The sequence below is a fragment of the Bactrocera dorsalis genome, chromosome 3, assembly GCF_023373825.1.
Source record: "Bactrocera dorsalis isolate Fly_Bdor chromosome 3, ASM2337382v1, whole genome shotgun sequence".
In the NCBI taxonomy this organism is placed as follows: Eukaryota; Metazoa; Arthropoda; class Insecta; order Diptera; family Tephritidae; genus Bactrocera; species Bactrocera dorsalis.
The window spans coordinates 51855523-51876764 of record NC_064305.1 but is presented as its reverse complement, the minus strand read 5'-3'; the positions used below and the strand labels follow the sequence as shown (position 1 = coordinate 51876764).

The following is a 21242-nucleotide window of genomic DNA, read 5'->3' as shown; positions in this document are numbered from 1 at the left end:
TTTGCTGTTCTTCAGACGCTTATTTGCTATTCGAATTTCTTCATGGCCGAGTAATGGAACTTACGCTCCAACGTCATCGATTGAGGAATCGGGTTCACCATCTCCAGGTGTTATGCTTTCACTTAAATTCAGCGGCCCTTTTCTCCCTCCATAATTTATAAAGGGAAAATCTTCAGAAGATATGTAGGTATTAACGCTGACTTTATATATATGTACATATAATACGTAGATTTATATATTTGTTCCTGTTACTCCTGCTTGGCATATGTATATTTCGCTCCAACTTTTTTCTTTTAGTATGTAGTGAACGTCGAACTGTCTTTTCCAGGTAACAAACCCTTGTTCAATCGCGTTTCAATCAATAACATATTTTAAGATGTCGTTCGCAGGTTTGTCCCATCCACCCCCATTTGCGCTTAAGAATGTCGATGAACAATCGTTTTTATTGCGTGCGGCTACATAGTACTTGATTGGAGAAAATATTCAAAGTACGTAGTATTCTGCGAAGACGCCAATTGTTGAAGGATTACAGTCGTCGTAAATCACGAGTGGTGATTTCCATATTAAGCAAACGCAATTTTGATTAGATGGATGACTAAAGTCATTTCCAGATATTTGCGAACGTTCCAAATGTTGTTTTTCTTTTCCGATGCGATTCCGACTATACTCATACTACTATATCGTCTGAAGAATCTTTTGGAACGATTATCCTACAGTCAGGCTATACACATCTTCTACATATTTACTCATCCAGTATATGCCGTGGATTGTTATGTTCAGTGCTCAAACATAATTTTTTAACTAATATTTATATTAATGATTCGAATAATTCAAGCCTTAAAACCGATTTAACAGATCTAACCTAATTCCTCTCACTGCGCTGTTGCATCTCTCATTAAAACATTCCGAAGAGTGTTAAAAATTAATGATAACGATATGTGTATACATTTTTGCCGTACCCTTCTTCTTATTGGTACACTGTAACCAAATAGGCCTAGCGTCTCGAACGCTTTTTCGAGCACCTTAAAAGAAATTTACAATGAATGAGGAGCCGCAAACAGATATCCAAAGATTCCGTGGAAGAGTCATGCGTTGTGGATTAGAGTACCGCAATCCGTGTTCCGATTAAATAACAACATAAATATTTATAAAAAATCATAACTCCTTATGAGGCAAAGTTACGTCGGGCATAATCGTTGAAGTATTCATTTGTAACTGTACGAACAAAGAAGACAAGTACGTCAAGCATCTCAATAGCTACCATACATACATATGTATGTATGTATGTACTTAATGTAAATTAATGTTTTAGTGAAGGGAGAATCGTCTGCAGCAATTAGCAGTGATTTTCGGAAAATTTATATAAGAGATAAATGCACAAGAACTTCGCTCTTAAGACAACGTTAACGTGAGGATTATTTTTGTGGCAAATTCACTTTTGGTGTCGCTTATTGCGTTCACACGAGCCACACAAGTCCAACAAATTGACAATTTTATACATTATCTTTATTATATCAAAAAAGTTTTACAAAAATTTTTAATTTCCCAACATAATGTAAATTCCATTTTAAACAGTAGCTTTCATGAAAAGAATTTCAAATGGAAAAGGAATACCGAATTACGTACCAGCGAACTGTTACAAACAAGAACACAAAGCTTGCCATTAGAACACTTTAAACTCATGGTCCCTTCGTCTTTCCTCGTCGTTCCCTCGCTTACAAAAACCAGTTTAGGCGACAAAAGAAGTCCTCGTCTGAACATAGTCAAATTTGTCTTGTACAACGCAACGATCATGTGTGTATAAGTAGCTTAAATGTATTATTTACGTAATACTTTTAGGAACGTAAATAATGTACTCAACCAGACGATGCTTAAATAATAGACTGAATTTTGATTACTAATTAATTATTATTTTAACTCTAAGAATATTTGTATGTCGCATAAAAATATGAGCTTATAAATGTACTTATTTATGTACATATGCACAAATGTACATGCATATACATAAGTACATACATACAAATGTACCACTGGAAGTTGGACAATAATGTTTCATTTGCTTTCGATTACGATTCCATTCGTACTTTAAATAAACTCTGATTGAAGGTGAAGAAAGCTATTTCGGATGTCAACTGACACATTTGAGTAATTGCTGAAATTAATTAGCAGCTAGGTCAAAGTGTTTATAAGCAGCTAATTTTGGATAGAAGACGGGCTGTGTTCCAATTAAACTCGCTGCCATTGTTCCTTTAAAGTACTCGCATTCAGCTTCTTTATACATACATATGTATTTATACATATACATATGTATGACATATGTATGTTTATTGGAAAAACAAGCGGCAATCATTAAAAAGTGCAATATCGCTTGGTGCATAGGCCATGCGTACGCGTGAATCTAGGAACATGGATGTGTAAGAAACCAGAAACGACTAAAGAATCCATAAAAATATTAAATATAGAGATAATTATTAATTAGTAATTAATGTAATATGGAGTAATTATGGAATTTTACATTGTTTGCAACTACACATACATTCATATGTACATATATATTCTTTATACCCTGAACAGGGTATATTAAGTTTGTCACGATGTTTGTAACACCCAGAAGGAAGCATCGGAGACCCTATAAAGTATATATATAAATGATCAGTATGTTGAGCTGAGTCGATTTAGCCATGTCCGTCTGTCTGTCCGTCCGTCCGTCTGTATATATACGAACTAGTCCCTCAGTTTTTAAGATATCCTTTTTAAATTTTGCAAACGTCATTTTCTCTTCAAGAAGCTGCTCATTTGTCGGAACGGCCGATATCGGACCACTATAACATATAGCTGCCATATAAACTGAACGATCGGAATCAAGTTCTTGTATGGAAAACTTTGACATTTGACAATGTATCTTCACGAAATTTGGTACAGATTATTTTCTAAGACAACTATGTAATTTCCGAAGAAATTGTTCAGATCGGATTACTATAGCATATAGCTGCCATACAAACTGAACAGATAGTTACTAACAGAAATGCACCTGTGAAGGGCATTTAGCTTCGGTGCAACCGAAGTTAACGTTTTTTCTTGTTTTACTTTACTTACCTTTCCGATAAAATATAAAACTCGACGCCTGCCTTAATGCTTACTAGATTTCATATCAATTCAATCAATATAATTTGAAACTTGTCATAATGACAAAACTGAACGACTGAACTGTATGGTTATATGTACATACATATATACATAGGTAAAATTGTAGAGATACATAAGTATATTGCAATGATATAGTAACAGTTAATTATGCCTTAAGGTGCTTTCTATTTCACTGAAGGTTTCTCCCAAAAAACTATATACATACATATGTATATAACCAAAGCAGCTGGAGCGTAAACTACAGTGAGCGTCAAAAATAAGTAAACAGCAGTTCTATCAATATTAAAGTGTTATAACAACGCAGTCTTTAATGCAACAATAAAAAGTTGTATTACAGTTGAAGGCTTATATTATAAGAGTATAAATATAAACAAAAATTAAACACAGCCAAAAATAATTCACTTAAAGTAAAAAACTCTCGTTTTTTCGCGTCAAAAAAAAGTAAACAGTAGCAACAACCGTTGTTTGTTTTTAATACTTATTTCGGGGAAGCGCCAAATATCTTTTGGAAAATGTTATTATTCAAGAGATTAAGTGCAGTAAAAAATATTTTATATCATTATGTTTTTTTTTGGGTTAAGTCGCTAAAATACAATATTGTAATGGGCAAGCGAACGACCACTGAAAAACGGTAAAAATTCATATTGATCTATACAAAAACACCTTCTTTGCGCGAAATCGGAGAAATAGTTGGAGACACTATTGCACAATAAAAAAATTATAAAATAAACATGGTACACATCATATACTTGAAATTTGTCACGGCCGAGCCGACAAAGCGCCTTACTGACACTGAAGCGCGATTTAAATAGTACATGAAGTAAAAACAAATCCAGCTTCATTGAACGCTGCTCAAATATCAAAAGATATAGCGGAGACATCGGGTTAAAACCGTAAGTGCCAGTACAATCAGGAGAACTTTGATCGAAAGGAAATTCCAAGAGCTTTGCATGTATAGATCTAATTTTGATGTTTACGTTAAATAAGTTTTTTATGCCAAATGGCCATAAATCATCAATACAGCAAGAATGTAAAAGCATAGGGACTTGAAATTTGTGGCCCTTAAAAATAAAGTATACCAAATGTTTCCTCTCCTGTAAAAGCAAACAAACCAGTTTCAATGGGAAAAATTTTCTATACAGCAAATACCAACCAGACAAAAGAGCTAAGTTCTTTTTAAAATATTGAAGTCGAAATAGCAGTTTTTTTTGTTTTTGAGATGATTTGATTTTTTTTACTAAATGAAAAGGAAGACAGTATACGTTAAAGCACGGTGGAGGATCACTTATGGTCTGGCAGTGACCGTATGACAGAAAAATACCGTTATATGGGAATTTGGTTAGTTTTGAGTCCCACGATTAACACATGGATCATTTCATAATTAAAAAAAAATGTTGCTCACAATCTTGAAAAATGGCCTATTAGGAAAATCTGGATCTTTCAACAGAGATTTACATATGCACTCAAAAGTGGGCGGTGACAAGGCCAAATTTTTCATATAGTCGGATTTCTGGGCTGCAATACAACGCCGAATACCAAACTCAAAATGTTTCCCTTTCAGACCCAGTTACATTAAAATTATCGAGCATCTGTAGGAGCACCTTCAAAAATCGACAGAAGGTGGGCGTGTTATTATCCAATTTCGATCATTTCCAATATCCCTTAAGGCTTGTGTAATAATTATACCAAATGGAGCAAAATCGGTGGGGTGGTTCCAGAGATATACAAAAACTCAAATTTTGCAGTGGCATGCCCCCTGTAAAAAATCTCTTTATTGTCGAATTTTCTGCTTAAAGTACAACAAAACATACTAGAATTTGAATATTAATTAGCTTTACGTACACAAAACAAGCAACAGAACTCGCAGTGGAATAGAATTGGATTTTTTTTTTGGACAATACGAAAAAACGGGAGTATTTTTAGTTTTTGTGAAAAACCGGAAGCTCGATGTTTAATTTTTAGACCCCATGGTTATCTAACTTGGGCAAATTTTCTTAGAATAAGCCTTGAATTCTGTATTTACGATTTTTATAACCGCTTTGTCAAAAAAATTGACACTCTTAATATACATTGTAGAACTGCTGTTTACTTATTTTGACGCTCAAAGCAGTACGTAAAAACTCATACATATACATAAGTATACTGTATTTGCGGAAGAAATCATTGTTAATATAGAGGATATGAACTTACCATTATATTAGACGGTGTATTGTATTGTATCACTGACTACTAATTCGATGAATAAATGTATTAATTACTGGTTTTTCAAATTCCTTCTTGTAAGTATGACCGTGTTGGTTTTATGACGACAAAGGTTGTATACCTCTTGATCAAGCCTACGTAAGCGTAAATGGTGTACGTTAGTCGGCGTTCAGACACGGACTCTTGAGCTGCAATCATTATCGGCAAATTCTCTTTTGGTGTCACTCAGTGCATACACACCAAAGCCACAGTGCAGCAACTCAAGTAGAGTTTTTCTTCTTGCCTACAACGTAATCAAAGTGGCGAAAACGAAAACTGTCTCAAAGAAGCATTTAAAAGAAGAATAAGGTGCTTCTTAAGGGGCAGTATATAAGTGAAACTTTAAACGCGTTTTTCTCGATACGACATTTTTCAAAATTGCTGGCGTCATAACTGAACGAGAAATTGACCGATCGACTTCAAATTAAAACTGAGTATATCTGAATACATTTACTATACAATGACTTACGATCTTTCTTATTGGTTGAAAATTGTCAATTTGGCATTAAAAAAACGAGCTTTTTTCAAAATTACGCCATTTTGTTAATTTTTGGTATTTTTCAAAGATAGTAGGTCATTGTATAGGAAATATCTTTGAGTTTAATAAACTTTAAAATTTTTTTGTTTCAGCTACTCATTCGGCCGGAATCAGCGCAGTTGGGGCTCTTTTTTTTTTGGCCTCTCCGAAGACAGCCCATAACTCCGTTATTTTTCAACATTTTTGTAAAAAAAATTTTAAAAATATAGCCGAAAGTATACCTTATTACATTTAAAGAAGTTCGAAATATTCAAGCGCCTACTTTCTCTTAAGCAAATTCACGAAAATCGTCTCATTTTTTATGCATCACACCCTTAGGCTGATATTACCGGCATCAAAAGAAGCTGTTTTGAAAAGATCTGTGAATAAGCAAATATAGACCCTTGGAAGTTGCTTACAAGATCTACAAGTCAAAATTCCATAACAAGTGGCAGCAACCCAAATATGCCCCACTCATGAAGAAAGTCGTCAGGGCATTATTTCCGCCGCATGCCCCGCTGAACGACGAAGCGAAGCTGCTGAATCACCCACGCTGATTACAAAAGAAGAACTTCTGGCCATAGCCAATATTTAAAAAAAACAATAAGCGCCTCTAAAGGTAGCCATAATTTTAAAGCTGGTTTTAATCCCAAAAGCAAAAAAGCACCAGATGAACCTTCATCGTATCGACCTCTGTGTACTCTGCTCGCCACAATGGGCAAAGTGTACGAAAGCTTAATAAGAAACCGCTTGGAGTTTGCAACCCAGGAAGCCGGGAAATTATCAGAAAAACAATATGGCTTCAGAAAACAGAGATCCACTATCGATGCACTAAAAGAAGTTATCGACAGTGCAAAATGTGCAGTAAGTGGCAAAAAATGGAAAGGTGGTACAAAAAATATTGTGCGCTGATTACCCTGGATATAAAGAATGCATTCAACTCTGCTAAATGAACAAATATTGGGTTGTCAAAAAAGTCTTGCGGTATTTTCGCTAATTGGCGCTGAAAGCGCGTAGTTCTAACACGTGTTTGATTGATTGTCGTTTCTTTTAAGCGTGAGTTATAGCGTCGCAAACATGGATCAAAATAAAGAGAAAATACGGCATATTTTACAGTACTACTATGATAAAGGCAGAAAAGCATCTCAAGCCGCCAATAAAATTTGTGCAGTTAATGGACCCGATACAGTTTCCATTTCCAGCGCACAACAATGGTGGTCGAACATGCGCCACGCTTCGGAAAGCCTGTCGTCGAAAATGCGATAAAATCGCTGAATTGGTCGAAAGAGACCGGCATAGCAGCCGTAGCATCGGTCAAGAGCTGGGCATGACTCATCAAAAATTCATTTCAATTTCAATAAAAAAAATTCAATAAAAATACCGCAAGACTTTTTTGACAACCTAATATATTCGAAGCCCTATATAAAATACGCGCCCCTCAGTATCTCATAAATATTGTTATGAGTTATTTTGAAAATGGAAAGCTTACCTACGATACCAACGAAGGCACCAGGAGCTACCCTGTTTCAAGTGGAGTACCACAAGGTTCAGTATTAGGCCCACTTTTATGGAATCTCGTATATGATGGGGTGCTAAGAATACAACAACCAAAAGACGTTAAGCTAATCGCATACGCGGGCGACCTTATAGCGGTAGCAATAGCTAAACAATTTGATGACCGCCAAAATGAATGTGATGAATACATAAATGGTCTGCGCCAATGGTTTTATTCCACGAGTTTCGAACTGGCTGAGCACAAAACGGAAGTATTGCTCATAAGCACCAGGAAAATTGAGGAAAAAATAATTCACACTATGGGAGAATGTGCGATTACTTCACAACCACAGATAAAGTATTTAGGGGTAATATTGGACTCCAAACCAATTCAAGCAGCACTTGGCATACACATCAAACAAAGCAACTAAGATTTACAATGCCTTATCAAGAATGATGGCAAATATGTAGAAGCTGTGTTCGCTCCAACCGACGACTTCTAATGGCAAAAGCGATGAGCTCAGTAATACTATACATATGCTATATCAATATGGACCAATAAATGCGGTACATAGACTCACAGCAATAAGAGTAGCAAGTGCTTTCCGAACCATATCCAGCGAAGCAGATGGAGTACTAGCCAGAATGCCGCCCATAGACATCCAGGGAGACGAATTCACGCGGCTGTATGAGCTATCAGCGCCAATTACAGACATCAAAAAGAGAGAGGAGAGAAATAAGATCGCAACGGACCTCAACCAAAGGACAGTAGACCCACATACTTATACCTGACATCCATACGTGGATAACTAGACAACATGGGATTTCCACCTGACCCAAATATTGAGCGGACATGAGTGCCTCAGAGGTTATCTTTGCAAATTTCAAAATGACGCCAGTACGTATTGCCGATGTATATGGAGTCCATAGAAGACTCTAAACACGTATTCCATTATCCCCGGTTTCTCAGCACAAAGGAAAAGTTAGAAACTGCACTATGTGGCAATTTAACGGTGGAAAATTTGCCTACACTTATGTGTTAGCCCTCTGATAAGTGGAAAGCTGTTCGCCAAGCGGCAACTTCCATCATGGCTAAGGTAATACAGCTGCAGCAGAATAGGCGTCAATCCGTCCATGCTATAGAGAAGGCGTAAAATGCCTTGTCACTCCCATGAAGTAATACCTTATCTGGTGGTTCAGTGGGACAGTCTTGAGTTAGGAGTAGGTTAGTTTTAGCGGATAGCTGTCCCCTTACTATAAAAACAAAAAAATGGAGGTGGTAGCACAATATTTAGAATATTTTCAAGATAAAACTTATGATGGTAATTCACTCTTGGTATTAAATACCCGCTTTTAAAAGGCCAAATTTATTACATGATATTTTTGTAATTTTTTTTATGCCATATTAATCCTTTTTTCATAAAACATTCATGAATCAACTAAATTTCTTGTTTTAAATAAATGATTCGAACTAAATCCTTTCCATATAAAGATATAAGTATATACAAACATCTTAATATTTTTATGCAAATATAAAAATTATTTATTAATGAATTTATTACTACTAAATGCTATTAAATAATTAATTTAATATTTTTAACCTTTTTCTAAAATTTTCCTCTTATACTATGCATATAAGCATATTACATATCGTCCCCTCAATATAACCATAGCGTATAATTTTTTTGGGGTTTTTAGAAAATCGAGTTTAAAGTTTTTGTCAAATCAGATGTCTATTAAAACCTCAATATCGCGGTAAATAAAAATTTTTCGTAGTGGATTTTTCGATGAGTACATTATACCGTTTCTTGTCTTTAAATTTACCAAGTTTTTTTATGCTACGCATCCTTTAAGACCATAATTATGTTATTCAAAGCGCAAGTCCTCCATATAGGCCATTTTATTTTTCAAGGAATTCGTATGATGTATCTGATACACTATTTTATTTTGTATGGTATACGCTGTTTTATTCAATAATTTTACGGTATTTTTATTAAAATATTTGATCTCAAAAATATCAATTTGTAACATTATAAAACAGTAATTAATTCATAGTTTTGTTAATTCAGTGGCATTTATTCATTACTTTCCAATTTGGGTTATTATAAACAAAAAATTATGACAAATGAAGGTATACATTGCGTAAATCAAAAATAACTAGAAATTCATTCGTCTTCATTCACTTCCTCTGCTACATCTGGCTCATCTAAACAATTTCGCTTGTTTCCACCTCGTAAATTAAAAAAAATGACTGCGAGCCACGAGGAAATACACTCTTTTTGCACAAATTTTGAAGATCATGCAGCTTTCGATTACAAATTGGCAGCTCTTTATTGTATTTTCCAGTAAACGAAAAGATGAACACCTCTTTTGTTTTTCGCGTTCCTCCAATATCAATTACTTTCAAGTCTCCATCCCATTTCTCCTTGTATAATAATTGTTTTCGTTGAATTTTGTTCACTTGGAGTAATTTAACATTAAGCCAATTTACCGAGTCATTTTTTATATTTTTCTTAAGGCTATGGCCTAAACTCGAAAACATGGCTTTGAGATCAATCATATCACGGTATTGAAGCCTCTCTGCAGCATATGGGTTTTTCCGTCTTGCCAGTCTCATTATAGTTGGTCATTCTTCCGGCGAATAAACGCATATACTTCTCTTCGCACGTTCTATTGCAGAGTGCATCGAATCTGCCTCCATTTGTGTGTGTCCGCTTTGGAGGTACTTAATTGTTATCGAATTAAGCTTCAAGGTATTGTTGATATAAATCAATAGTGTAGCATTGAACCTGTTTCTGTTTTGTCCCCCGCAACAGTCTCGAGTCGAGTTCATCATTTTTCATATTGTGGTCCCAATTTCGTCCGATCCTCGTTGACCCTGATTTTCATCCCATAGAAAACAGTAGCCTTCTCCACTGGCAATGTCGTAAAATGTGTTATTATATGTGGCGAACTTTCGACTGTAATACATCGTGCTTACGTTGCTACAAGGAGTCGTTAACACTGACTGGAGGTCAAAAGTGAACACTTTTAAATTACTGTTACTTTTAGCTGATTCCTTGTCAGTTTGCTTGTTAGTTCTTGCCTTTGTCTTATTTAAGATGTGTTCATCATAGGATTTCTGAAATGAGTCTTTGTCCTCAGCGTTTTTGTACCTCTCGCATGTTAAGCAGGTGTCCTTTTTTGGACGGTGGAAAGAATAATTATAATTCATGCAAAATATCCGACGATAAACGTTTTCTTTAATGATAGCGTCCGTGTGGAGTTCTTTGAATAAATCGTACATTTTTGATATTGTTAAGTCGGAGGCAAGATAAAGTCGTTGACTTTTTGCTCGAGTGTAATGGCTTTCGACGGCTGGAAATGACTCGATGTGCTGTTTGATAAGCGCAACTGTCTCTTCGTCTAATTTTCTCTGGTGGCCATGTTGACCCCTCTTATCAGTAAATTCATTTTGGCACATCTTCTTGGCTAACACAGATATTGCGCCGTCTGACAAGTTCAAAGTATTTAAAAAAACTTCTTGCATACCTGTTTGGCTTTGAGAGTATAATTAAATGTGTTCACCCGCAGTGATCTAATTGTCAACGTCCTTTTACACTTCTCAATTTTCACGCAATTGGCCAGGAACAGTCGCTGCCTCGAATAGTCGCCTAAATTCCAATATTCTGCATTGATCTCTGTGCGCTCTTCTTCTGAGAAGTTTTCTGTGCAATTATGGCGGCACTTACAGTCAATGGGTTTCGGAACACGTTCTTCAACTCTTTTGCCACTCTTAGTGACATACGGGTTTCCTTTGTTGCGATGATACTTCCTTTTATTCTGCACCCATTCATGACTTTCAATCTATTGATCGGAAATATTTCAGAGTTATACGTGGTTAGACCCAAACAATATTTCTCAAAAGCTGTTTGCTGTACTCACCTTTCTCTTTCGCGTAAGTATATTTCTACCATTTTCATTCGTGTTATTGATATAAGTATCACCACAGTCTGCGATTTTTTCTAAAACTACACCTGCTGTCTTTATCACTGAGTTATCTAATTCATCTGCCAAAGCCAGTGCATCATCATCCGAATCGGAGACATACTCGTCTGACGATCCTGCAGAGAAGTCTGTACCATTCTCATCATCTGTTTGAGGTATCTCAATTAATCGACAATCCCACAGCGAAATCAAACTCATCAGTCTTTGGAGCAATTTCCACAACGACTGGTGGTTTCGTGTCACAGCCTGTTGATATTTACCTTACTTACTTCACTTCCATTATATAAAAGACGATACTCACTCAGATGTTTAAAACTCATATTTTTAATGAACAAACTTTTTCTGCGAAATGAATTTGCTAGCTGAAATTTCAAATGACTACAATATTTCCTTGGCATTAATGTAGTCAAAACAACGTAAAAATCGCATAGGCTACTACTCTTGTAAATTTCTGATAAAACTTTCGAATTTGTATTGAAAATAAAACAGCTTATGTGGAGTATAGAAATGGTCGGAATAAAACTATTTCTCAAACAATAGTGTATATTATTATAAGCTATTTTATGAGTTAAAGTTTTGATAAATTGTAGTTATTTCTACAGGCTAAAATGGAGTATAATGCGCATACACTATTATTCTTTTAACAACTTTGCAGTGGCAATTTCAAGCAAAACAGCGCATACGAGTATGAGCTTATACACTTATTGAAGGAAATTTTTGAACATGAAATTATACACCATTTTTTCCAATGATATTTTGACCCACTTTGTGGAAGTAGAATTTGACGAAATTTTGACCAGACATAGAATCAATGATGGAGATTCTAAATATGCAATAAAAAATAATGGCGTATGAGCACATACGCTATTGTTATATTGAGGGGACGATATAAACAATAGGTAACCGAATTCAAATTTTCCACATTCTTGTTTTATATACTGGTTTGAAATCGAGCGCTATTGTTACCATGAAAATAATTTGAAAATGAAAAGGAATGCAAAATGTGTAGCAGCGAGTTGTTACGAACAAGAACACAAAGAAGACGGGCGGGTGGAAGAAAAAGCAAAACACCGGTTTGGGCGACACAGAGCTCTATGTGATTATTCGCTTTTTTGGTTTCCTCACGTCCACCTCTTTATCAATAGCTAACTCTTTATCTAACATAAAACAAGAAAAAAAGTCATTATTTAAAGGGGGAGCCTGCTTTAGAAGCTTAAAAAAAATATTTTTTTTTGCTTAAATCTCTTTAAAAGTTATCTAAGAATATGTCCCCAAAGTTACAGATAGGAATTCGAAATATTGTCGAAGCTAGAAAGGAAATAGTGACTGAGCGTCTAGCAGATATATCAGCACTTGGGCAGAAAGCTAAAACTTTGACGCATTATTTCAAGGTTTTCCTTTTTACGATTTTTCTTAATTGGCGGACAGAATAGAAAAAAAACCTAAACGTCGTATGGAATTGGAACAAAGTTTATTACCTTTGGAATTAAATTATCTTATATTTAAACTAAAAAAATAAGAAAAGTAAAGTTAGAACACATTTTTAGTCAATTTTTTTTTTTTTTTTAATTTAAAAAAAGTTTAAAATTTTACATTATTTTTGGAATTTTCTCAGTTTAACTAGAACATACGCTATTATATGTTCATATTTGCTAATATTGTATCTTTGAATTTCCCAAGGACAGAATATAAAAAATTTCGTATCCAAAAAATTTGCAGATGATGTTTAAATATACAACTATAAATTTCGCTTTAATCAACTATTTCTTTCCCTCTCAAAAAAATCCTCAAAAATCTCGATTTTTTGAAGCTTTTAAAGCACGACCTCCCCTTAAAAAAAGTTGTGACTCAACAGGGTCAAACCATGGAATGTAGATACTATTAACTTATTTTCTCCCAACATTAAAATAAGATTAAGTAAAGAATAAAGTTTTTCGCTTATTCCGGTTATTCCGGTTTTACCAAAAGGAAGCACTGAAAGATACATACACACGTAATTGTAACTAAAATAAATGAAGGAGGCTGTCCAAGAACGTAGAATTCATAATTCCTAATAATCATATATATATACATATGTGCATATGGTTCTTTTAAACTCGTACTAAACCAATTTTTTATAGCATATAAGCATATTTTCTACATCTGCCTTAGGGTTTGATGGTGTCAAGCAAATATGTCTTGAAAAAACTTGCACAAAGGAATAGGCAGATCATGATAAATGTCATAAAAAGAAGAGACTACTTATGAATGAGTTACGTAGCGCTACAAGAAAGACAATTAGGAAGTGCTGATGATCGCATACTAAAGGGGGTACACAATGCTCCCAAATCTGACATGTAACGACGTAGAACTCAACATACTTTCATAGATTAACATACAGTACCTGTACGAGTGCTGGGGATTTAAAATTCTCTAGTAACAATTTTTATAAAGAAAAATTAAAAAAAGTACGATAGGAGGGTTGAAAGTCTTTGTTTACAATAACATCCCTCCACAAATAGTAAACTGCGCGATGCTGCCTTTCATTCATTCATGGTATAAATTAAAATTGTTTGCCTTTGTGTGATTTACTAGCAAACATAGGCATAAAAAATACTACTTGACGCATGGAAATAGACAGACGAAATAACTCGCCGACATAGCGCCAATGTTCCGCCTCTTTCCAGTACTCGTACTCGCACTCGTGTTCCCAAACTCCCTTTAGCTGCGTCCAGCATTGAGTGAGATTAATGCGGTGAGGAAAATCATAAATTAATTAGGAAAGAATGAGAAACGAGGCAGAGACATCTGACGCCCCACTCGACTAGGCGTATACCATTTGATGACTGCAGCATAGCGGCTAAGAGGAATAGTGGGAAGTGACAATATTAGATGTTGGTGTTTTCAAAATAATCCAAAACACTTATTAGTGACACTTAGCAGCGATTTATTGTTGTGATCAAGATGTTGTGAAGTGTTGTGGGGTTATGCCTGTGTGTTTACTATATTTATAAATATGTGGATTTGTCTGTATGCGTAATTGTCACCAAGTACTCTGCTGGGGCGTAGGTAGAATTCCGTTAGAACGGGAGTGCTTTATTGATCAACGAGCTGTATATTTTTTGTTCGTAAAGATATCTCGAATAATGTCTTGTTACTGGACGGACTTATTTCGTATCCATCAAAGCAATAACTTGATTAAGCCAATTCGTTTATATTAAGTGGCATTTCCCGAATAAAGAACTTTTGGTTAGCGCTTCTGTTTCATATTTTAGTTGTTAGTAGGTTTCATATTATTTATTAAAACAGCAAAAAGACGTCCAGTGCAAAAGATAAGACACTCTCTTGAAAAACAGGATTGTATTCATAAATATTTGAAGGTGGTGATTAGGACGAGTTGAATGAAATGGGTAAGCTTCGTGATTTTGAGGATAGAATATCGTCTTCTCTACTTTATCACGCATTTTTGCCCCAGTTTTCCCCCCCAATCAGTAACGCTTTGTCTATGGATGGTTGTGAATATATGGTATATGTACATATCTATGTATATTAGTAAAGCTGTGAGCGTTATTAAAGGGGCGGTGAATGGCGTCATGTCTTTGATTGCAGGCCTCATTAGGGTCGCCGAAGTGCTTAACGACATAATTGTATCTGTATCTGCAACGAAGAAACGCTGGATGGAAGGATAACCGCGTTGGGGATATTATGTTAGAACAATTTACAGGTGTTGTCACAATGGTTTTGAGGTATTTTTCTTGGAAGATAAAACATTTGCATGTATGAATACATGTAAAACTCATAAATGCTTGCTTAATTTAAAGATAATAATTATTCATCACTTGTGTGCAACCACCAAAATATACTACATGTATGAGTACATACAAGCAAGCAGTCTGATCAGAAATTCGTCGTCTATCTTTACAATCAATTATCATTTTTGACAGAAAAACATTGGTGCTCCAAACCGAAGTAAAAACTTGTACTTATATTCTTAATGTGGAGAGGTATTCTACTAATAAATGAGGAATGGTTTTGATTCACTGAAATTCATGCTTAAATACAACGAAACATACTTATGCGCACTCACTTAATACATATTACATATATTTTAAAGTGATTAGTATTGAAATTTGGCGCCGGCTATGGAATGTGGAAATGTTAAGTGTTCATGTGAATGTGTGTTTGTAAGTGACATTACCATCAACCCTGTAAAATGCATACTAGGGCAGAACCACTAGACAATATAGTAACATTAACATTACAATGCCGTAGGACAGGACCACATTTGATTCAATGATGCATAAGACAATCTACCAAACAACTTCCTAAGTAGTTTCTTTGGAATCCAGGAAATTGTGCTGACGACGAAATGCCTAAGTCACGTTCTACTTTAAATAAACTGCATCTGAATTTTATTTCGATTAAAAGAAATAATCGCTAATGCAAAGTGGAACTAATGTCTGTATACACGAGATTATTTCTAACTGAAGTAGGGCGACTTATATTGTTTACAGTAATTTAAGATACTCAAATCGGTCAAAAAATAGAATTAATTAATACTATTCGCTATTTTTTACAACTTTCGACTTTACTCTAGACGTTAGTGTAATTTTTGTCGTTAAAGCTCCAACAAGGATCAGTGTTTTCGATGGTATGGTGAAATCAATCGAGGTCGTAGATCACTCCAAGAAAAAATTGTAAAGGTTGTCCAAAATCGGTCAACCATGTTGGATTGAGTGGTGTGACGAGCATCCATTTATGACCGTTTGATTGTAAAAAAAATTATTCACGTGGGATCTTATCTTCATCTTCATTACTGGCGTAGATTGTACGTTCGCGATTATAGCTGAGTTAACAATAGCGCGCAACTCGTTTCTTCGTTTCACAACGTGGGGCCAATTGTAATTGCAAATTCCAAGTGATAGGACCTAGCCAACGCAGCCGCGGTCTCTTAATTCGCTGAACTACATGTGTATGTCAACGTCACGCGCCGTGGCCAACGCTCTATGGACCATAAATCTTTGACAGAACCTTTCTCTCGAAAACTCGTAACGTCGACTCATCACCAGCAGCTGTCCACTCTAATAGAAGATTGTACGTTCTCCTTTTAGCCTTTGCAGTTCGTATTATTTTATTCAGCAATAGAGCTCGGAAGCGTTTGGTATTGCTCAACCTCAGTTTATGCAGCGGGCAAACTAAATTCAGACATCGCGACATAAAAACAGCTCCTTTTCGTGTTATCAAAAGCAACTTTGAAAACCGCTAATTTTCTTTCACTTGACTTACTTAACCCAGTCAATTTAACTCTTAATATCATCCCTTTTAAGGCTATTTTGAACATAAAACACGATTTCAACATTGACCTTTTGTACAAGATAGGTTCCAAAAACAACAGAACTTTAAAAAAAAAACAGAAGAAATGGTTTTTTCGCAAAATCAATATATTTTATTCAAAATAATCTCTTTCCACTTCAATACAGCTTTCTGCACGACGAGTGTTTTAGCTCGTTGGCTGGTATGGCCGCCAATATGCCGGTGCAAGTCTTTTGAATGGCCTCTACGTCTGCATAACGCTTTCCTTTCATGGGCAAATGCATTTTTCCGAAAAGGAAGAAGTCGCACGGTGCCATATCAGGTGAATACGGGGAGTGTTTAATGGTCAAAATGTGATTTTTGATCAAATAATCGTCCTTCGAATGTTGGATTCTGAGCAATTTGTGGTCGTCAGTAAATTTGTGCGGAACAAACCATGCACAAACTTTTCGTAAGCACAAATGTTCGGTCAAGTTGCGATAAATCAATGTTTTGGAGATGTTCAATTCCATTTCCATAAATTTCTATGATGATTTCCGCTGATTTTTGATGAATTCACGGATTTTGATTGGCCCACAAGTTGATAGTCATTTACTTATGTCCTCACTACCACTTTGAAAACGTTGAAACCACTTGTGCACTCTGCTACGGGTTAGGCCATAAACTTGTTTCATCAATTGAAACGTTTCGGTAAAAGTTTTACCAATTTTAAAACAAAATTTAATGTTGGCTCTTTGTTCGAAGCTCATTTTCATAACTATTCGATAACGCTGGACAATCGACAAAGATAGCAAATTCTAACGCACCAGTCGACATATAGATGGCGCCAGTAGGGGACGCTAGATTCAAAAAGTCCTGTTTACTTTGGAACGACCTTTGTATATATGTAAATATGTATGTACACACAATTTTATTTAAAAATATGATTATTACTTTTCCGCAATTAAATTTTTGTGACTTCAGATTTGAGGTCCATTTTCTACAAACCTAGCAGCGTGAGCGTTATTCAATTTATGGTCATGGTTTTACTAGTTAGAAGAATATTGCCCACACCGAAACCTTAAATCAAAATGTTACATACAAAGTCAAAAAGCAAAATTATTACAAAATTATTGTTATTAAAATTAGAGAAATGTAAGAATATGGTGTTTGCATATTCAACACATTTTTAATTAGACAAAACGAATTCTGTACATAAAGATTGTTCAAAAAATAACGTCTTCAAAATAGTCCCCATTGCACTTATGCTTGCGATTCTTTCTATCGTCGAAACACTCTTTAAACTTACTATTTGGGATAGCATTTAGCTTTTTTCAGCGATTTTCATCTATCTTCTTTTAAAGTTCTCTGTATTGATGACATATTCTCTTTATTTTTGGAAATTGAAAAACATACAGAGGCATTTCTGGCGAAATGTTAGATTATTGTTGTTGGCCAAGAATTCAAGAACAAGTTCTTTGATCCTTTTTAGCAACCAAAAATCGCCAAAACAAGTCTAAACCTTAGCGGCTACTACAGACACAGTAAGCAATTAATACAGCAAAAAGTTTTATTATGCTTAATTTCTTTGTACATGTATGTATGTATATCATAACTTGTAAGTTCAGATGTAACTGATCAAACTACGTCTGAAGCTTGTTCGTTTACTACATCTAGACGTCCATATCGTTGCAGTGTTTTTGATGGCCAGTCGGCCGGTTACCTTGTATGATGCCAACAAGCTTTTTTTGTTTTTTCCCCAGGAGCTGCTGCCTGGCAACTTGAGGATTTTGTTACTTTGGCATTAAACGCAGTCGTATATGGAGGGAAGGAGCTCAGGTCAGTCGGAATTTTAATGCATGTGACGTTAGGATCCTTATTTCGTTTGCTATGGCCGGAAGTCATGAGCTGCTTGAGCCATATGTAAAAGAATCGTTTCTGGCCACTCCCAAGTGAATGGCGATCAGAGAACTTTCCTCACTTGCGTGAACTTCTTTCTACACATGACTCCATCTACTGGGGCGCTGTTGTTAACTCGGCTATACATATATGTAGGCCTAAGCGGTATCTACGCTAATAAAGAAGAAGAAGAAGACGTTGGGATCCAGACTGTCCATTTCGTTAATATGGAATATTTCAGAAAAGAGCGAAGATCAAATCAGTTTACTTTCAAACACATGTCATTTATTCAATTGGCTGACGTCAATATCACACAATCTTCTGCATATGAAATGATGGAAAATCCCTCTAGAAAGCGGAATCCCTTGTATAAATTGTCTTAACTTGAAATCTTCGTAGGGAGTGTAAAATCCAATGTTTTGATGATTAGAAATTTGGTAGTGTTGCAACAGATTTGGTAGATATATTGGTACCTAAAGATTTTCTCAAGTGGCAACACTGAAGATAATGCGTTTTAATGCAATATAAACAAAACCTATCTTATTTCTTCGGATGCGTTCGTGTTATGTAAAGTGAGATGAAAAAAATTCGTCATGTGGTTTTAGAGCTCTCAAAGAAGCAAATGTACACCGAATTCCGCCGCAAACAAAATGCTCCAAATTCACTATCTTGACAAGCAAATATTTATATCTACATACATACGTTTATGCACAGAGACTTACACTTACATACATACATGCAAGTAAACGATTAATTAGTGTCCACACTCCAGTTTCTCAGTTTCCTGAGTTCATGGCACCAGTAAACGGATCCAAATGTGCTCGAGTTGTTCCAGTGATTTATGCCTTTGCGGTGACAAACACTTGAAATGTGATGATTTATAATGAAGATGCATGTATTAGTATTAATTAAATTTTGACACGGACGCGCTCGATTTAAAGCCAAATGGCAGTGGAATTGCTGGAATTACTTTTTTGATGATTTTTTGTGTGTGAATAAATTCTTTTGCACAAATTTCAGCATAAGAAAGACTCACATCTGGTTCCGGGTTATGTAAACAAACAACAACACTAATATAATAATTTGGCTGAACCAAAGCATGGTAGTAATTATACCTATTTTGGTTAATAATATTTGCATGTGCTTAAAGTCCCTAAATATTTTTTTTGTAGACGAAGAATCAATCAATCAGCAGATTTCTGATTCAAGTAATTTCTGTAACAGAATTGTGCGCTAGGCTATTACTAATTTCAGGATGTTGTTTCTTTGAAGCGTTGTCATTTGACATTAATTATAAAGCAACTGTTGGAGGGCCATTGACTGTAAATACTGCATAGAACGATTTAACACAGAGAAGTGCAAGAAATATTTCTCTTTAAATATTATTGCTTCATCAAAAAAATTGTTTCTTATCTATCTTTCATATATGTATGCATGTGCGTACAATGATATACCTATACGTATGTTTAGGTGTGTTAAAAAAAAACAATATTACTACAAAAATCTTTACAAGTATGAGCTTTTAATTGTAACCGGAAAGTCTTCCGTCTTACATTTATCTATTTTTTTCTTATTATCCCATTGAAAAGTTCATATCTCACTTCCAACTGCTAGATTTTGGTTTAGGGTAGTTAACTACATATATAATTTTTTGCTTGCAACTCAAAGTCCTTTTCTTCGCGGAGAGTCACTTATGATAGACATAATGTATAACTTTTAACTTTTGGATCCGCCCTGAGAGGAACAAACGTTTCAAACATTTATTTTGACTCAAAAAGTATATTAGAAATAGTAGATTGTTCCGACTCTTTATATTCGAAACATTTCCCACGGTCTCTTAATGTTACTTTTCACAATTCGCTCTCAATTAGATTCATGTCGAGAACATAAAAATATTCATATGAAATCTAAAGATTAATTGAAGAGATTCTAAGCTTGTACGCTATACTTTTTCGTGGACTATAATTAACAAATTTAAATAATGTATGTTAAGGAAAGACCAGTCGTTGGGAGTGTCCTTAAATCGTGTTACTTTAAAGAATTTCCAGTCATTGGGGATCAAAATGGACTTTAGTTTTTTATCAACATTAAACAAGTAGGAATTACTTCGCATGTACATACACATCGCGTCTCCATAAATGTCTTTGAACCTCAAGAGTATCCTGCACACAAGCTGCAAAAATCATTGTCGTTTAGTTCGCGTTCATTTCAAATAAAACTAATATAAATTTTTTTATAAGGTTGCATTTGGATTGCGGCCAGTAGTTGGTTCTTACATGCTTATACCATAACTGCACATTTAAAATGTCTTAATTATTCATAAACTATTTTACAAACGACGTGAAAATTCGTTAATTAGACGTCTGGTTGCATGCACCGGGTGACAAACAAAAAACACTCAGCTTTGAAAATGAGAGTGTCGAACAGTGCAAATTTTCACCCAAAAATAACACAGAATTAGAAAAGATTTAAATTATTTTATTTGGGACCCTTTGTTCCTTCCAGCTAGGCACCTTGGCACTATGGGAATATATGTATGTATATATTTATATATATATATATGTATATACTTGTATATGTTCAATTATACTTTTTTCGAGCAATTTAGTTTGATTTTAGTATCATTCTTCTCAATTTTACTGTCGCAAAGAATACAATGAGGGATTTTTGCCTTGTTCAGGGCTCT

The 21242-nt window shown here is 35.0% G+C and overlaps 1 protein-coding gene across 1 annotated transcript in view; it reads left to right on the top strand.

Moving 5' to 3' along the window:
* Positions 1-21242, top strand: part of LOC105225345 (ventral anterior homeobox 2a) — a 61651-nt gene that overhangs the window by 21423 nt on the left and 18986 nt on the right. The gene's annotated exons all lie outside the window — the stretch shown is intronic.